Source organism: Oncorhynchus clarkii, chromosome 1, assembly GCF_045791955.1.
Source record: "Oncorhynchus clarkii lewisi isolate Uvic-CL-2024 chromosome 1, UVic_Ocla_1.0, whole genome shotgun sequence".
Lineage (NCBI taxonomy): Eukaryota > Metazoa > Chordata > Actinopteri > Salmoniformes > Salmonidae > Oncorhynchus > Oncorhynchus clarkii.
The window spans coordinates 64,320,856-64,338,154 of NC_092147.1; positions in this window are offsets into that span (position 1 = coordinate 64,320,856).

The window sequence follows — 17,299 nt, forward strand, 5'->3', positions numbered from 1 at the left end:
ACAGAACACAAGTCCTTGAAATGATGAAGAAAGGTCATGGTGGAGAATAAGGGAGAAGGTCTCCACAGCACAAAGCTATGTCTCCGAGGCTGTGTGTTTATACTTTTAATGATCCATAAATGTCTGTAAATAAATATTGTTCTTAATGTCAACTCATATTACAGAGCACACTTTAAGGTTTGACACCAGGACTGGCTTTGCAGCATCTAGGCCTGGGTTGGACGAAACGTCAAATGGCCCAAACTTAATGTATTATTTCTCAATAATTATTTTGGATACAGAATTCAAATGCATGTCAAACACCCTTCCCCCTAAGGATGTTTTTATGGACTTCATTTGGGGAAGATCTAAAATGGCACCGTTATCTTAGAGCCAAACTGGCGTGGAATTGCCAAAATAGTAGGCTACTTAAGAATTGGAAGGCCGAATGTCAGCTGCGGGGATAACCAAGGTCAAAGGGGGGTCAAATCAGTAGATGGCACCCATCGGTGGTTGCAGAGGGGGTTTGGGTGAAGTGCCCCACACACAGTTTACTCTAGTCCCCAGAGAATGCTGGTGTAATTTCACGCCCGGTTGCCCCTTGCCTGGTACTAATGTGTCGAGTTTGGATGGTGAGATGCTCCAGCGGCCACAAATCAAAGCCATCATTAAAGTTTAAGAGACAATTCAGCAGTGTGTCAGTCTCTACATACTGTACCTTCACACTCCCATACTAACAAACTCCATCTCCCCCTAAGCCCAAGTTGTTCATCCGAGACATAAAAAAAAAACATGCGCTGAAAAGTTGTGCTTCATGTCAAAACATGAAGCCGGGATTTCAGCAATATAACTTGATCTGTCCCTGGGAGAATGGCCTTTCAAACAGACTGTGGTATGAGCGAGAAGCAATGAGTAGCGTGTTCCATATCCAATTACAACATGTCTGCTAGCTTAAGGAGTTGAACACTTCCAGGCTTCAGAGCCCAATCAATGATCTACAATGATGATGAGTGCTGTAATTGGGAAATTCCAGCATTGTGGACATTACGGACATTTGCACACAAAATCACAACTTGAATATCTCACAGAATGGACACACAGTATAAATTAAACTGTTGATGTATGTGTCAATAGTACCCCTTGGGGAAGTGAACTCAAAGTGGAGACATGAAGCAAATAAGAAGCGTTACAGATGTTACATGAAATGGACAGGCTTTTTTGGGAAACAACATGTTAGCCAAAGTCTGTTTGTAAGTCTCAAGTCAAAGCATGGACAGCCATTTCGAAGGAAAGGCTTGGCTGAACACAAAAATGAAAATGTTTAAAAGATCATTACTTTAGAGAGGACAACGACCATCACGGACGTTACACCCCGCCCTTCACGGACGTTACACCCCGCCTTTCACGGACGTTACACCCCGCCCTTCACGGACGTTACACCCCGCCCTTCACGGACGTTACACCCCGCCCTTCACGGACGTTACACCCCGCCCTTCACGGACGTTACACCCCGCCCTTCACGGACGTTACACCCCGCCCTTCACGGACGTTACACCCCGCCCTTCACGGACGTTACACCCCGCCCTTCATGGACGTTACACACCGCCCTTTATGGACGTTACAGAATCTGAAATAAACATTCAAGTCTTAAAGATTTCATGATCAAAATCGATCGTGACATTTGTTGTAATTTGAAATGTTTTTAAAAAGGTCAGAGGAAGGCATAGCACTTTAGCATAATTACAAGTAGCCTGAATAGTATACGAGGCCTGCCACCACACTCTAACGTTCTAATTGTTTATATATCAAAATGAACCTTTGCCAGTTGAATGTACACATTAATGGTGTGAGGGCCAGCTGTTTGTTCACCTGCACCTGCCCGAAATTGCTAATAACCCATCCGCAACGCCTGACTACAGTACACAGAGTTCAGAATGAATTCACACCCGTTGACTAAAGTCAGACTGTGCTTAACAAGTCACATAATAAGTTGCGTGGTCTGACTGTGTGCAATAATACTGTTTAACATGATTTTTGAATGACTACCTCATCTCTGTACCCCACACATACAGTACAATTATATGTAAGGTTCCTCAGTCGAGCAGTGAATTTCAACCACAGATTCAACCACAAAGACCAGGGAGGTTTTCCAATGCCACGCAAAGAAGGGCACCTATTGGTAAATGGGTCAAACTAAGAAAAAGCAGACACTGAATATCCCTATGAGCATGGTGAAGTCAATAATTACACTTTGTATGGTGTATCAATACACCCAGTCACTACAAAGATACAGGTGTCCTTCCTAACACAGTTGTCAGAGAGGAAACCGCTCAGACAGACACACACACACACACACACACACACACACACTACCAATCAAAGATTTGGACACTCCTACTCATTCCAGGGTTTTTCTTTATTTTTACTATCTTCTACACTGTAGAATAATAGTGAAGACATCAAACTATGAAATAACACATATGGAATCAAAATAGTAAAAATAAAGAAAAACCCTGGAATGAGTAGGTGTGTCCAAATCTTTGACTGGTACTGTATATAGTGTACAGTGCATTCTGAAAGTATTCAGACCCCTTGACCTTTTCCATATTTTGTTATGTTACAGCCCTATTCTAAAATGTATTAAATAAATAGAAAATACTCATCAATCTACACACAATACCCCAAAATGACAAAACCAAAACAAGCTTTTAGAAATTTACCAGTCAAAAGTTGACACACCTACTCATTCCAGGGTTTTTCTTTATTTTTACTATTTTCTACATTGTAGAATATTAGTGAAGACATCACAACTATAAAATAACACACATAGTAACCAAGAATGTTTTATATTTGAGATTCTTCAAAGTAGCCACCCTTTGCACACTCTTGGCAATCTCTCATCCAGCTTCGTGAGGTAGTCACCTGGAATGCATTTCTATTAACAGGTGTGCCTTGTTGAAAGTTAATTTGTGGAATTGCTTTCCTTCTTAATGTGTTTGAGCCAATCAGTTGTGTTGTGACAGGGTATGGGTGGTATACAGAAGATTGCCCTATTTGGTAAAAGACCATATTATGGCAGTAACAGCTCAAATCAGCAAAGAGAAATAACCGTCCATTACTTACTTTAAGACATGAAGGACAGTCAATTTGCAAAAACCATCAAGCCCTATGATGAAACTGCCTGTCATGAGGACTGCCACAGGAAAGGAAGACCCAGAGTTACCTCTGCCGCAGAGGATACGTTCATTAGAGTTACCTGCACCTCAGATTGAAGCATTTACTTGGGCTGCAGAGTTCAACAGACACATCTCAACAGCAACTGTTCAGAGAGTGTTTAAATAAGGCCTTCATGGTCGAATTGCTGCAAAGAAACCACTATTAAAGGACACCAATGACAAAAGACTTGCTTGGGCCAAGAAACATGAGCAATGGACATTAGACCAGTGGAAAATTGTCTTTGGTACGATGAGTCCAGATTTGAGATTTTTGGTTCCAACTGCTGTGTCTTTGTGAGACGCAGAGTATTTTTTTTTTTAAATTTATTTTACCTTTATTTAACTAGGCAAGTCAGTTAAGAACAAAATCTTATTTTCAATGACGGCCTAGGAACAGTGGGTTAACTGCCTGAAAGAGTAGGTGAACAGATGATCTCAGCATGTGTGGTTCCCACCGTGAAGCATGAAGGAGGAGGTGTGATGGTGTGGGGGTGCTTTGCTGGTGACACTGCCAATAATTTATTTTGAATTCAAGGCACTCTTAACCAGCATGGCTACCACAGCATTCTGCAGTGATTCGCCATCCCATCTGGTTTTGTGCTTAGTAGTACTATCATTTGTTTTTCAACAGGACAATGACCCAACACACCTCCAAGCTATGTAATGGCTATTTGACCAAGAAGGAGAGTGATGGAGTGCTGCATCAGATGACCTGGCCTCCACAATCACCCGACCTCAACCCAATTGAGATGGTTTGGGATGAGTTGGACCACAGAGTGAAGTCAAAGCAGCCAACAAGTGCTCAGCATATGTGGGACCTCCTTCAAGACTGTTGGAAAATTATTCCTAGTGAAGCTGGTTGAGAGAATGTCAAGAGCATCAAGGTAAAGGGTGGCTACTTTGAAGAATCTAAAATATAAATGGATTTTGATTTGTTTAACACTATTTTGGTTACTAAATGATTGCAAATGTGTTATTTCATAGTTTTGATGTAGAAAAGTAGAAAAAATAAAGAACCTTTGAATGAGTATGTGTGACCAAACTTGTACTTTTCTGAAATATTGGAACAAAATATGGAAATGAGACGATATACATGTCTCTATACTGCTAATCCACTTTTCTAGACACTGGATGAAGATTATTGGTATATTTCGGGGGATTTTCATTTGAAAAAAAACACTCCTGTGGGATATCCTACAAAGCAAGCTAGATCTACTCAGGCTTTTCTAAAGTTAACCAGATTAAGGTAGCTTCACATTCCTGCTCAGGCTTCACCTGTACTACGACAGCGGATATTGCTTGTTCGCCTGCTGTTAACTGTAACTGTACATGCATGCCGCACGTGGCTAGTCGAACTCTTCATTGAGACAATGCTGAAACATCCGTCCATCGGCTAGTCACTGCCACATTTTCATTTATGCCTAAATTAAAATGAAGAAAAAGTTATCTTGCAAGTTCAGCAGGCCTTGGTCTGAAATGCGCTTTTAGAAGTGTGCTTATCAATGCATGAGCACCTTTTCCCCCTTTCCTATCGTTAAAATAATTGTATCATAACAATAATTGTAATTTGTAATAAAAGTTTTACTGTCCACAAAGTTTAAAATGCACTCTGTCATTACTAAATAAAGTATCAGGTAATTTACCATGTTATATATTTTTTTAAACAAAATATTTCATGATGAGGCAATCTTTGCAAGACGGAGGGAATCTGATTTAATTGGTCCTCAACTCGTGGCTCAGACACTTCATTCAGTACAAATGTTAGCCCCGAGTTAGCCTGCCCCGGAGCAGGTTAGTCCTGAGTTAGCCTGCCCCGGAGCAGGTTAGTCCTGAGTTAGCCTGCCCCGGAGCAGGTTAGTCCTGAGTTAGCCTGCCCCGGAGCAGGTTAGTCCTGAGTTAGCCTGCCCCGGAGCAGGTTAGTCCTGAGTTAGCCTGCCCCGGAGCAGGTTAGTCCTGAGTTAGCCTGCCCCGGAGCAGGTTAGTCCTGAGTTAGCCTGCCCCGGAGCAGGTTAGTCCTGAGTTAGCCTGCCCCGGAGCAGGTTAGTCCTTAAGGTTTCGTTGCCAGAAATGTATCTGACTTAAAGCTGAGCCACATTCGTATTGCTGGTTATCCTGAGTTGAACGCAGTTGATCAAAGTTACCTTGCTAACTCCTCTAACCTGATTTGAAGGATACACCTCTGGGAGCTATTCACAGATTGTTTATAAACACTCTACTCCTTTTTCTATTAAAGTAGTGCCATGTATGAGAAATCCATTTCAACGTATATTTTCCAAGATAATCTAAGCTAGAACATCTACTTTTCAGGATAACAATTGCTTCTGTAAAAAGTCTGAAGAATAACATCTCAGAAAAAGTACACAAAATGTAGTGAATTTCACAAGCTTCTGAAGCTAAGATATCTGAAAAGAGATAAATACATTATAGACCATATAAAACCTTGATTTTACAGAGAAAGTTTCAAGATGATCCGATGTAACGGTGCATGTTTTACAAAAATGTTCCTAAAAAACATTATGGGCGTTACATTGCCTGTCCCAGTCACCGCTCTATATTTACAAGATTGAGTGAAAAGCCTGAGACTTGGCCAACTACAACATGGCCAAAATTCATGCAATCTCCTACTAAATATTTTCAAATAAAGCCTGAACTCCAACATAAAGCTTATATATAATTATTCATGTGGTTTCATTTGGAAATAACTAACTTTCCCTATGGAATTATCCAATTACAGATGTAGGATCTTAATTTGATCGCTTTTGTGGCTGAGAATTTTCATGCACAGGAGGAAATGCAAACTTTTAGTATATTTTAGTTTTAAAAAGATTGTAAAGTTTAACTTTAAATTTTTTTTTTATCAACCCCTACAAAAATGTCCATTAATTAAAATCTGCATACTGTAATAATTCAATTTTCCTGTTGCTGCAGGATTATTTTCCTGCTATAGCATGGCTCAAAATAAGATCTTACATCCGTACAATGTGGTGGACTGACTCATTGCATTTTGGAAACCATTCTGCCTTCACTGACAGCCTGAAGGACCTCGGTTTATTGAAAAGAGCAGAGTAGAAACAGAGACCAATAAATGAAAGGGGCATGAGCAAAAAGACAGACGGGGGACGGACGGGGCTTTCAAGACGGGTTTATGTCGACAGATTGTAACGTTCTGCTTTCTCAGCCCTGTTCTCTCCTCCCTGTACAACTCAGCCATCAATCTCTCCCTTTCTTCTCCCTGCCTGGCACACTGCTACTCCTCCTCAGCGCATACATCTGTCACTGCCTCTCTCCCTTTCTCCAGCTCCATTCCCACTGGCGTGTATCCTCTTAATGCCCCTTTAAACTGTCTGGGCTCTGCATTAAACCCCAGTCCAGTGCATTTAATGACTGCCCCACACACATCAATCAGTCTGCATTATGGCAGGGGGGGATGGACAGCTCTGAGGCTCTGCACCAAAGGAACAGTCAGTTGTGATGGACTTTAAAACCTCTTAAGGATCGGACCCTTTTTTCAATTTACGCCTAAAATGACAAACCCAAATCTGACTGCCTGTAGCTCAGGACCTGAAGCAAGGATATTATTGATACCATTTGGAAGGAAACCCTTTGAAGTTTGTGGAAATGTGAAATGAATGTAGGAGAATATAACACATTAGATATGGTAAAAGATAATACAAAGAAAACAGGTTTTGTTTTTTGTTCCATCCTCTTTGAAATGCAAGAGAAAGGCCAATATATGACTTAGGAATTTAGGCACAATTAGGATTTTGGCCACTAGATGGCAGCAGTGTATGTGCAAAGTTTTAGACTGATCCAATGAACCATTCAATTTCTGTTCAAAATGTTATGTCAAGTCAGCCCTAATGTGCCTAATTGGTTTATTGATACATTTTCAAGTACATAACTTTGCACTCTCCTCAAACAATAACATGGTATTCTTTCACTGTAATAGCTACTGTAAATTGGACAGTGCAGTTAGATTAAAAAGGATGTAAGCTTTCTGACCATATCAGATATGTCTGTGTCCTGGGAAATGTTCTTGTTACTTAAATGCTAATCACATTAGCTCAACCGTCCCATAGTAGTTAAAACTTCTTTGGGATAGGGGGCAGAATTTTCACTTTTGGATGAATAGCGTGCCCAGAGTGAACTGCCTCCTACTTAGTCCCAGATGCTAATATATGCATAATAGTATTAGTAGTATTGGATAGAAAACACTCTGAAGTTGCTAAAACTGTTTGAATAATGTCTATGAGTATAACAGAACTCATATGGCAGGCAAAAACCTAAGAAAAAAATCCAAACAGGAAGTGGAAAATCTGAGGTTTGTAGTTTTTGAACTCAGACCCTATCAAATTCACCGTGGGATATTGGTTATTTTGCACTTCCTAAGGCTTCCACTAGATGTCAACCGTCTTTAGAACGTTATTTCAGGCTTCTCGTGTAAAGGGGGGCCAGATGGGAGCTGTTTGACTAAGGGCTCTGCCAGCAGCCTCGTTCTCAGTCACGCGCATTTAGCATGAGAGGTATCTCTCGTTACATTGCTTTTCTACAGACAATGGAATTCTCCGGTTGGAACATTAGTGAACATTTATGATAAAAACATCCTAATATAACCTTTTGAACGTTTTGTCCGACTGGACCTGAACACGCTTTTGGATTTGTTTACCAAACGCCCAAACAAAAGAAGCTATTTGGACATAAGATGTACATAAATGATGGACATTATTGAACAAAACAAACATTTATTGTGGAACTGCGATTCCTGGGAGTGCATTCTGATGAAGATCATCAAAGGTAAGTGAATATTTATAATGCTATTTATGACTAAAGTTGACTGCGCAACATGGCGGATATTTCTTTTGGCTGGTTTGGGCTCAGACACTGTGGCTGGATTAAATAGAATTATATCTTTAAAATGGTGCCTAATACTTGTATGTTTGAGAAATTTGATTTATGAGATTTCTGTTGATTTGTATTTGGGGCCCTGCAATTTCATTGGTTGTTGGCGAGGCAGGTTTTAAAAGCAGCCTCGTTCTCAGTCACGCGCATTTCGCATGAGAGGTATCTCTCGTTACATTGCTTTTCTACAGACAATGGAATTCTCCGGTTGGAACATTAGTGAACATTTATGTGACTCCTCTCTTTGGCTGGAAATTTCTCAAACATACAAGTATTAGGCACCATTTTAAAGATATCATTCTATTTAATTAAGCCACAGTGGCAGGTTTTAAAAGATAGCTACTCATAAAATATGAGTGGAAAGAGTGTGTGTGGGGGAGACTCAAACTGTAAGGGGGTGTTTGAGTTAGAGCAGGGATGTCAAAGCCATTTTGCCCCAGAGACCACATTCGGTCTTCAAAGAGGTCAGGACGGCTGCACTTAATTTGTTAAATTTTTCTGCGCCGTCAAAATAAAAATAAAATAATCTATCAATTTTTTTGTTCAATGCTCCCTGACTGACACTGTCAAGAAGCTGTATGAATGTAGGTATACCGTTTCGATTTGGTTTTAGTCATTTTAAAGTAAATTGAGTTATATATATATATATTTTTTTACTCAAACCACCCGCGGGCCGGAATGGACCCCCTCGCGCACAAGCTGTATGTTTGACTACCCTGAGTTAGAGGGGAAGGCTGTATTTGGTGGGTGGAGAGGGTTCTACACTTCAGAGCTTACTGCAGGTCATGACCCATGACCTTGCAATGAATTTGGTATTTTTACCATTTAAAATAAGTGGTCCCGTTTACTCTTAAGATGCCCTTGATAAAAAGGCATTAGTGACAATTGGGTCAAGGCCTCTCCTCTCTACCCTATTAACACAAGGGTGGGGTCAAAACATCCCAGCAGGGTAAGCCCCACTCTGGCCCCTTGCCCCCCCATCTCAGCCAGTCAGCAGCCGGGCAGAGTGCAGAGAGGGGTGACAGATCAGCCCATGATTACCCTCATTTTAATCAGCTTCATGGGGAGCACTGCCATGGCTCGTATTGAGATGTTGCTTGTTAATGTCAGACAGTAGGGAGAAAGACTCAGGGATCCGGCGAGCGAGCCGGCCAGCCAGGCAATTAGAGTCATGACGAGCCCTTATGAATTTCCTTTATGGGGCCTAATTAGTTTTCAGGCCACTCGTCCCCCGCCTACCGCCTGACTTACCAACCACAGGTCCTCCTCTGCTGAGTGCTGAGGCAAAAGAACAAAGCATAACAGGAGCTCTCCTTTGAAATTTGCAACATCTGCTAAATGTCCCTCAGACAATACACACATGTTTAGCAGGCGACGATACCAAGAATCAATCAGGTACACAAACAAAGCGGAACATTGTCACACACAGAAACACATAGCATTGGACAATGACAAAGACTTTTGGTTTGTTAGATTGTCTGCCCACGCGCTGACAGAGAAGACGGCGCAGCTTGAGAAGACGACAGCAAGAGATTGACACCACAACATGTCTGGTTTCCACTCCTATAACAACACTCACGTGAATTTTCACTGACCTGAATAACCTCAAATAGAAATACTGCAGTATATTTTCCAAAGTGCCTCATGCCTCTCTTGGTAACAGTAAGAGAATGCAAATTTCAAAAGCAATAAGTTGAAGGAAATTTCTCATAAGAAAATGGATGTCCTTTGCTGTATTCAAGGTAAGTCAGCTGTCAATCAAGCAAGCTCTATTCAAACGGAGTAGATGCAACGTTGCCTAGGTGCACAAACTCTGCCTGAGTGAAAAGTCTCAGAACTTTAAATCAAATAACATTCTAATGAGAACAACGTGTAATTAGCTGGCTCTGACTGCAAGTGTGGGTAGGGCTGTTGTGGTTATGAAATTGTCAGCCGGTGATTGTCAAGCAAATAACTGCCAGTCTCATGGTAATTTACCATTAATCAACAAACACATTTAGCATCTCCTGGCTTCCAAGCATAGCCTACAAGCCGCTGATGCAGACCTTTTGGAGCATTTTAAAAAGTCTAATAAATCCATGCAATATAATCTACACCTTCACAATAAATCCATGATTTATGCCTTGAATTTCCCGGGGGCCTCCCGTTTGTGTGGTTGTAATGGCCCCTAAAAAATCCCACGCCTTTTGCGGCCAGTGGGTGTTGTGCCCTTGGGCTGAATATAATAATGATAATTCCCTTCTCCCCGCTACATGCCGAAGCACCTCTCTCACTCACATTGCTCTCCGTCATGTGATCAAGTCTTTCTCACAGGCTACAAGTGAAAACAGACACATCGGGGACGCAACTGCGCTCGACCTTATCCTATTCCGAGGCGCATACTGAAGATATTGGGAGAACTGTTCACATTTACTTTTCGTCAGCCAACAAGATGAGTAGGCATAACGAACAGCAAAAGCACTAGCCTATGTCAATCTACTGTCCCCCATAGTACAAAAGTTGAGCTATTCTGTGCGAGAAATAAATATTCCAAACATAGTCTGGGACAGTTGTGGGATGTGATAGATCCCAAATTAATTCAACCACTAGCATCAGAAACTGTTTTAAGCAATGAGCCTGACGCAACAGATGAGAACGTTTGACTTCAAATCTTGATAAACTATTAGGCTATTTCTTCACATTATAAGCGCAGCAATGGGCACACGACAGTAAGCAGGAAAACGCCATTCTCAAAAGTTACCACAATGTAATGCTTTTATTATAAAAGTTTAAAAAATGTTATTCCCGGACTGTGCCACAACCGACCGTGGCCAGGAGTCCCATAGGACGGCACACAATTGTCCCAGCGTCGTCCGGAATAGGGGAGGGTTTGGCCGGGGGGGGGGGGCTTTTCTTGGCTCATCACTCCCATCACTCCCTTGAACGGTGTTTCCTCCAACACATTGGTGCAGCTGGCCTCCAGGTTAAGCTGGCGGTTGTGTTAAAGAGCGCGGTTAGGCAGGTCATGTTTCGGAGGACGCATGATTCCACCTTCGCCTCTCCCGAGTCCATTGAGGAGTTGCAGAGATGAGACATCGAAATTGGGGTGTAAAAAAATCCACAAAATAAAGTTGGATTTTTATGGTGAAAATATTTTCTCCAAACTTGAAACTCACGCGTATGCCAGTTGGGCACAACACACGTTGTAAAGCGGATGAATGTGCTACATTTAAAGAAGTTATTTAGCCACTTTAGTTGTGATACAAACCTTATCAAAACATATAGGCCTATGGGCTAGGCTACATGAGATGTGCGACTATGATTTGAAAAAGTTGCAACAAAAAAAGCATTCAATGTTTCTTGCCTTATGCTGGACATCATTCACAAGTGATAGGCTAATATTGTCACCTATCACACTATTCTTGATGTAATCTTGTCTTTACATACACTAAATACTATGCGTGTGAAATTAGTTTTGATTTAGAATGGACCATTATCATGCACCTGTCTCGAAACAGGGGCAGTTGAAAAAGATACATGTCATCTGTGCACTTAAATAGAGAATGGAGGACTCTTCTCCCTTGTTTCATTTTAATGCCATCCAGGTAGGCTATACTCCTGTTGTAAAGATAAGCAATGTGCTTAATATTTGGAAAGTTGAGAAATAAATATAGTAGCCCTAGCCTATAGAAAGCTGATGGGATCCTCCTCTTTTTAATAGAGGCCATCACTCTGTATTCTCTTGCAATTGCATAGCCTATAGAGATGTTGCGCAACATGAGCTCATGGGGTCTCATGAAATGTTTGATTCGATTTTCGAATACATTTGCATTGATGTCAGAGTGATTAGAGGGACAATAGAGTGCTGAGTGCCAGACAGTTAGCAAGTTTGGTAGGCTAGTAATGACCATCAGCAGCATCAGAACTTGGAGAAGACTAATTACCATGATTAAACGTTCACGTGGAATTTGAATGCCTTCATGACTCGTGACCGCCGGTGTGGCGTTAATACAGTCACAATAACAGCAATACGTGTGGGTATGGATGTGAGTACGCAGACCCAAAGAGTCACTGCGACCCCTCATGATGAGTTTGTGGACCCCATTTTCACCAAAGTTGACCTTCCCTGGACAAGAACATGCTGTTGAATTTGCAGACTAAATAAGTTTGGGCTATTTCTACAGATAGACCTATTAATGTGTGTGTATGCGTGCGTGTGTATGTCGTAAGTGTTCGATCGAAGAAAAACTATTTGCACCAAGCTGCATGAGATTCTGCAAGGAATCCCTGTGCCCCTCTCTGTATGGCAGATATATCCATTTACCAACTTCACCAGGACAATAAATGTTGGACCATATTTTCCCCCTGTCCCTTTCCATTTCACAGTAAATTCAATTCTACACTTGAGAGCAGGGCCTTAGTGTGACATAATTTCTCAGAAAGAGTACATCACGAAGAAGAATAGGGTCCTTAACCTGATTAGCTCATCTCCACCCACCGCTTCATTCATGGAACATAGGAATGGAATTAAATCAGGTTACTTTATGTTCTGTGAACAGTTTCAATTGACTGGGCAAAGTGAGTGGCTCAATTGAATGAGGAAGGACAAATCTATTTCTTAATCTACTGCAGTATGTAGCGTAAATCAGGCAAATCAGGGCTTGCTATAATCAATGATGAGGTGAGTGGGCCTTGTAGGGATGGGGAGATAGAGGGAGAGTTGTTGATGGGGAGATTTGAGGGGCTGGTGATGTACACACTGCTGTTAGGCTCTTATTATAGAAATGGCCATGAGTGCATCACTAGCAGTAGCGTTTACATCGTCAATGCTCCTCACCCAATGTGAACAAACACACACCTGACTGACTCACTGGACAGTTTATTGGTTATGAATGTTTTCTCAAAATATACAAAAGATTGATGTAAATGTATACTTCACACAAGCCACTCAAAACCAATTATGGACAGGAAGAGTGAAAACAGCTGTGTTTGCGTTTTCCAAATGAAACAAGTCCAGTATATACTTTTTTAAATGTACATGATTGAATGACATTGAGCTGGTGCCATTGGTGATAGAACATTAGCCCCACCCTACTGTGGGGAAAACATGCCATGGTTACCCCATTAGCTCACAGCAAAAACTTGACCTTTTTCAAACGCAATTTTCTTGTTTGCTTGTTTTAGTCAATTACAGGCAGGCGGGTACAGTGCTAGAGGCGTCACTACAGACCCTGGTTCGATACCAGGCTGTATCACCAGGTAGCTAATAATATGTCCTGCCCCGCCACAGTACAGACAACAATTATTATTCATCCTCTGTGAGCACTCCCAAACTGATAGCCCAGTTCTTCCCAACTGCATAGGCTCAGGAGTATCCAACTCACCCGTCGTAGATTCACGAGAGAGCTCGGGTGACTTCAACTCCTCTAGGAAGAGCTGCCTTCAGAAACCTCCGGATTCCATAGGAGGTGAACGCGCCATATCGGGTGCGTTCGAGACCAGACCTCCTCTCACTCTTGCGTTCCCTTAGGCGTCCATCAATGTTAATGGTTAAGGTGATAAGAGAGTCGAGGTCCACCGGCAGTTCCCGAGCAGCTAGCTCATCCTTTACCTGCTCAGATAATCCGTGCAGAAAAGTATCGAAAAGAGACTCCGGATTCCAGGCACTCTTGGCGGCCAATGTGCGAAAGTCCACCGCATAGTCTGCCGCACAACGGGAGTTTTGACGTAAGTCAAGTAGTTTGCTGGCCGCCTTTAGCCCGGATACCGGAGACTCAAACTTTTCTCACCTCTGCCATGAATTCCTCCAAATGACCGCAAATGGCAGATTTTCGTTCCCAAGCTGCTGTATCCCAGGAGAGCGCCCTTCCCGACATTAGCGTCTGAATAAAACGAAGATGGCTGTAGCTCAACAATAAGCAAGCACTTAGAAAGAAAATCCTGGGAGGCACAATATCGCTCTGGAGGTTGTTCACGGGGAGTCTGGATAGGCTGTACAAACTCACCACAGATAGGGAAAAAATAACTGGGTGATTGGGGTTTTTCAGAGGTGACAGACAGTCTGAGCTAACTCCCTGATTTGTTCCATAATAGCCTTTAACCCATGGTCGTGGCGTTCCGTCAATTAACTGAGCCCTTCCAAAAGGCTCTGTAACAACTCCTGATGTCTCCCCGTGGTGGCTCCCTGCAGGGAGACAGCGTGACTGAGCTGGTCCAAGTCTGCTGGGTCTGTCATGGCCAGTTCGTACTATCATGACAAGACGAGACCCAGATGTAGATGGTTGGAGTCTTACAATGTTTATTAAACCGGGGGGTAGGCAAGAGAACGGTCGTGGACAGGCAAAAAGGTCAAAACCACATCAGAGTCTAGGAGATAGAGAGTGGCAGACAGGCTCGTGGTCAAGGCAGGCAGAATGGTCAGGTAGGCAGGTACAAAGTCCAGAAACAGGCAAGGGTCAAAACTGGTAGGACTAGGAAAAGGGAGAATGTAAAAAGCAGGAGAATGGGAAAACCGCTGGTTGACTTGGAAACATACAAGACAAACTGGCACAGAGAGACAGGAAACACAGGGATAAATACACTGGGGGAAATAAGCGACACCTGGAGGGGGTGGAGACATCTGCATCTAATTATAGTTCTATATTTTTCAAGGATGACATTAGAATAATGACGATAAGTACAATGAAATGTATTTCATTTAACTGTTGAAAGCGAGGAAGGAATGAAGCAACAATAGAAAGTGAAAGAGTAAGCAGGCTAATAACAGAATAAATATTATGGAAGGTACAGTATATGCATCAGCCTACATATTATACAAATAGGCTCTATTAAAATCAAATTTGCTAGCCTATACTTGTAACTTTGTGCATGTGCTGCACTAGAATCGCATGTTCTTTTCTGCTTTATCATGGTTTGAATTATGTGCATAATTCCAGTCCATATAATACAGTATAATACATTACAGTACAGTAATACAGTCCACACTCAAAAGGATTAGCCTACTGGAGCTAGCTTCATTTTACCAAAGAGAACATATAGCTAGCTACATCTATGGGCTTTTATGTTTTTCTGTTGTGTGTAATGTGCAGTAGCCTATATAATTTATATATTGGAGAATGGCACAATCTTTGGGCTTGGACTATTAAATGTTGTTAATGTTGGGCTCATTAAATGCATTAAATACATTTAATACATCGGTTTCAGGTAGCATCATATTTTAATTTTCATGATGATTAAAGCTCTAATCAAATCCAGACATATTTATATGCTTCATAATGATTTTGAATGACACTTCCGGTTTTGGGTTACCCGTTGAGAAAATGTCTTTATTCTAGGCATGGTACATCTGTAAAATACAGGGAAAATATTCAACCCTAGTTAGTCTTAAAGGAATAGACAGATTTGCCTGTTCCTATTCATTTTCTCTTTTTTGTCATGGAAGTATTATTGAGAAGTTTGTAAATATATACTTGGGATTATTAGCAAATATCTCAATTGAATGTCTGGATCACCATCGTCATCTGTAAATAAAAGCACAACTTGCACCTGATCCTACCTGCCTTCTGCAACATTTCAGCCCTTACCATTGCTACAACACAGTTTAAAAACCCAGATGCGCAACACCACGAGACTTTCGGAAACGCTTGCGAAACAGCCCAAACAGCCCAGACCTTGAATTGGGGTTTGAGAAGTCAATCAGAGAACAGCTAATTTTTTTTCTTATAGTTGTTAATTTTCTCAAAATCTAAAGGCAAAACCTAGACTCGAGCCAATGTGTTAAGTAGTTGAACACGATTTTACTCCAACCTCGTGAACGTGACAAACTGACATCTTCATTTTCGTCGAAAAACAACTTTATATCGAAGCAGTGTCTTTGATTTGACGGCCTGCACATGCGCAGTTCGGCGCGAGACAGACCCGATGAGGTGTTTCTACGCATGAGTTTAGCTAGAAGTGTGATTGGGTATTTATATTGGAGAAACAGTGGAAGCCTCTCTTCATACTGTAGCCTACTGTCTTTGGCTACAAGGTCCCTGTTCAATAGGAAGAATTTCTAGATTCCCCTAACAGAATTAGTCTTTCTGTTCAGGCCTATACTTCCATTAAATAGGATTCTCCCTGAAACAGGTGCCGACTCTGTTCACTTATGGTGCTGAATCTCCGAGTGCCCTGCGGCTTGAGTGCCTACAAATCTGTTTCTTACACTGTATTTTTTTCCAGGATACCTCCTCAACTATGGCAACAGACTACCTCCCTCTTGCTGTGATACCGTTAAAGATGAATATCTCAGGGATCTGAAGAGGAACGCAATCATCCATTAATAAGTCTACAGATTTTTTTTTATGTGGCCCTAGATTCCTTACCCGATACATTGTGATAATGTGGCGCTGCCTAAAACCCATTGACAAAAGGATCAAGTTATACGCCAATTTAATGATAAGTAATTTGTCACACAGCACATAAAGGCACCAGGGCCTACTGTGATTAGGCCTATATTTATAATATTTTTACCAATAAAACTGAATACTATAAAAGTTTAGAGAAATCTATCCCGATGTAATGTAGTGAACATTATACCATAATCCAGTCCGTGTATTGGTATTGTGGGATTCAAGTTCAATGTTTTACAGTAGCAATTACTGAAATCAGTCACAATACAAAATGCTACCAAAAAAAAAACACAAATAATTTATAATACTTTGACTATATAGTTTCACAGACATATTGTTGCATTGTTTCTGGTTTGTGTGAAATCGATCAGAATAATATAAAACCAGTCTGCACACCACCAAGGTGAACTGGTTTAGTCTTGACAGTGTTGGGGGATGGGTAATGTATTGATGCTTGAGTGCCAAATCAACACATTTGTTTCTATTTGTCTTAGTCACTTATTTTTTATATTTATGAGTCTTATTTTTTTAGTTGTGTATATTTTTATATTTATATAGTTTTAAATGTTATGATGATTTATTTGTGTTACAAATGTCTGAATAAAATTAGTTAGTGCAGAATGGTGCATATTTTTTTTATTTTTTGGGGGGTGGGGGGGTTACGCCCAGGGAGCCGTACAAGCTACAAGTGTGTGTGTGTGTGTGTGTGTGTGTGTGTGTGTGTGTGTGTGTGTGTGTGTGTGTGTGTGTGTGTGTGTGTGTGTGTGTGTGAGCGAGAGACCCGTGTAACACTACTCGGATCTGCACACGGAGGACTAGTTGGTTTGGACACTTGAG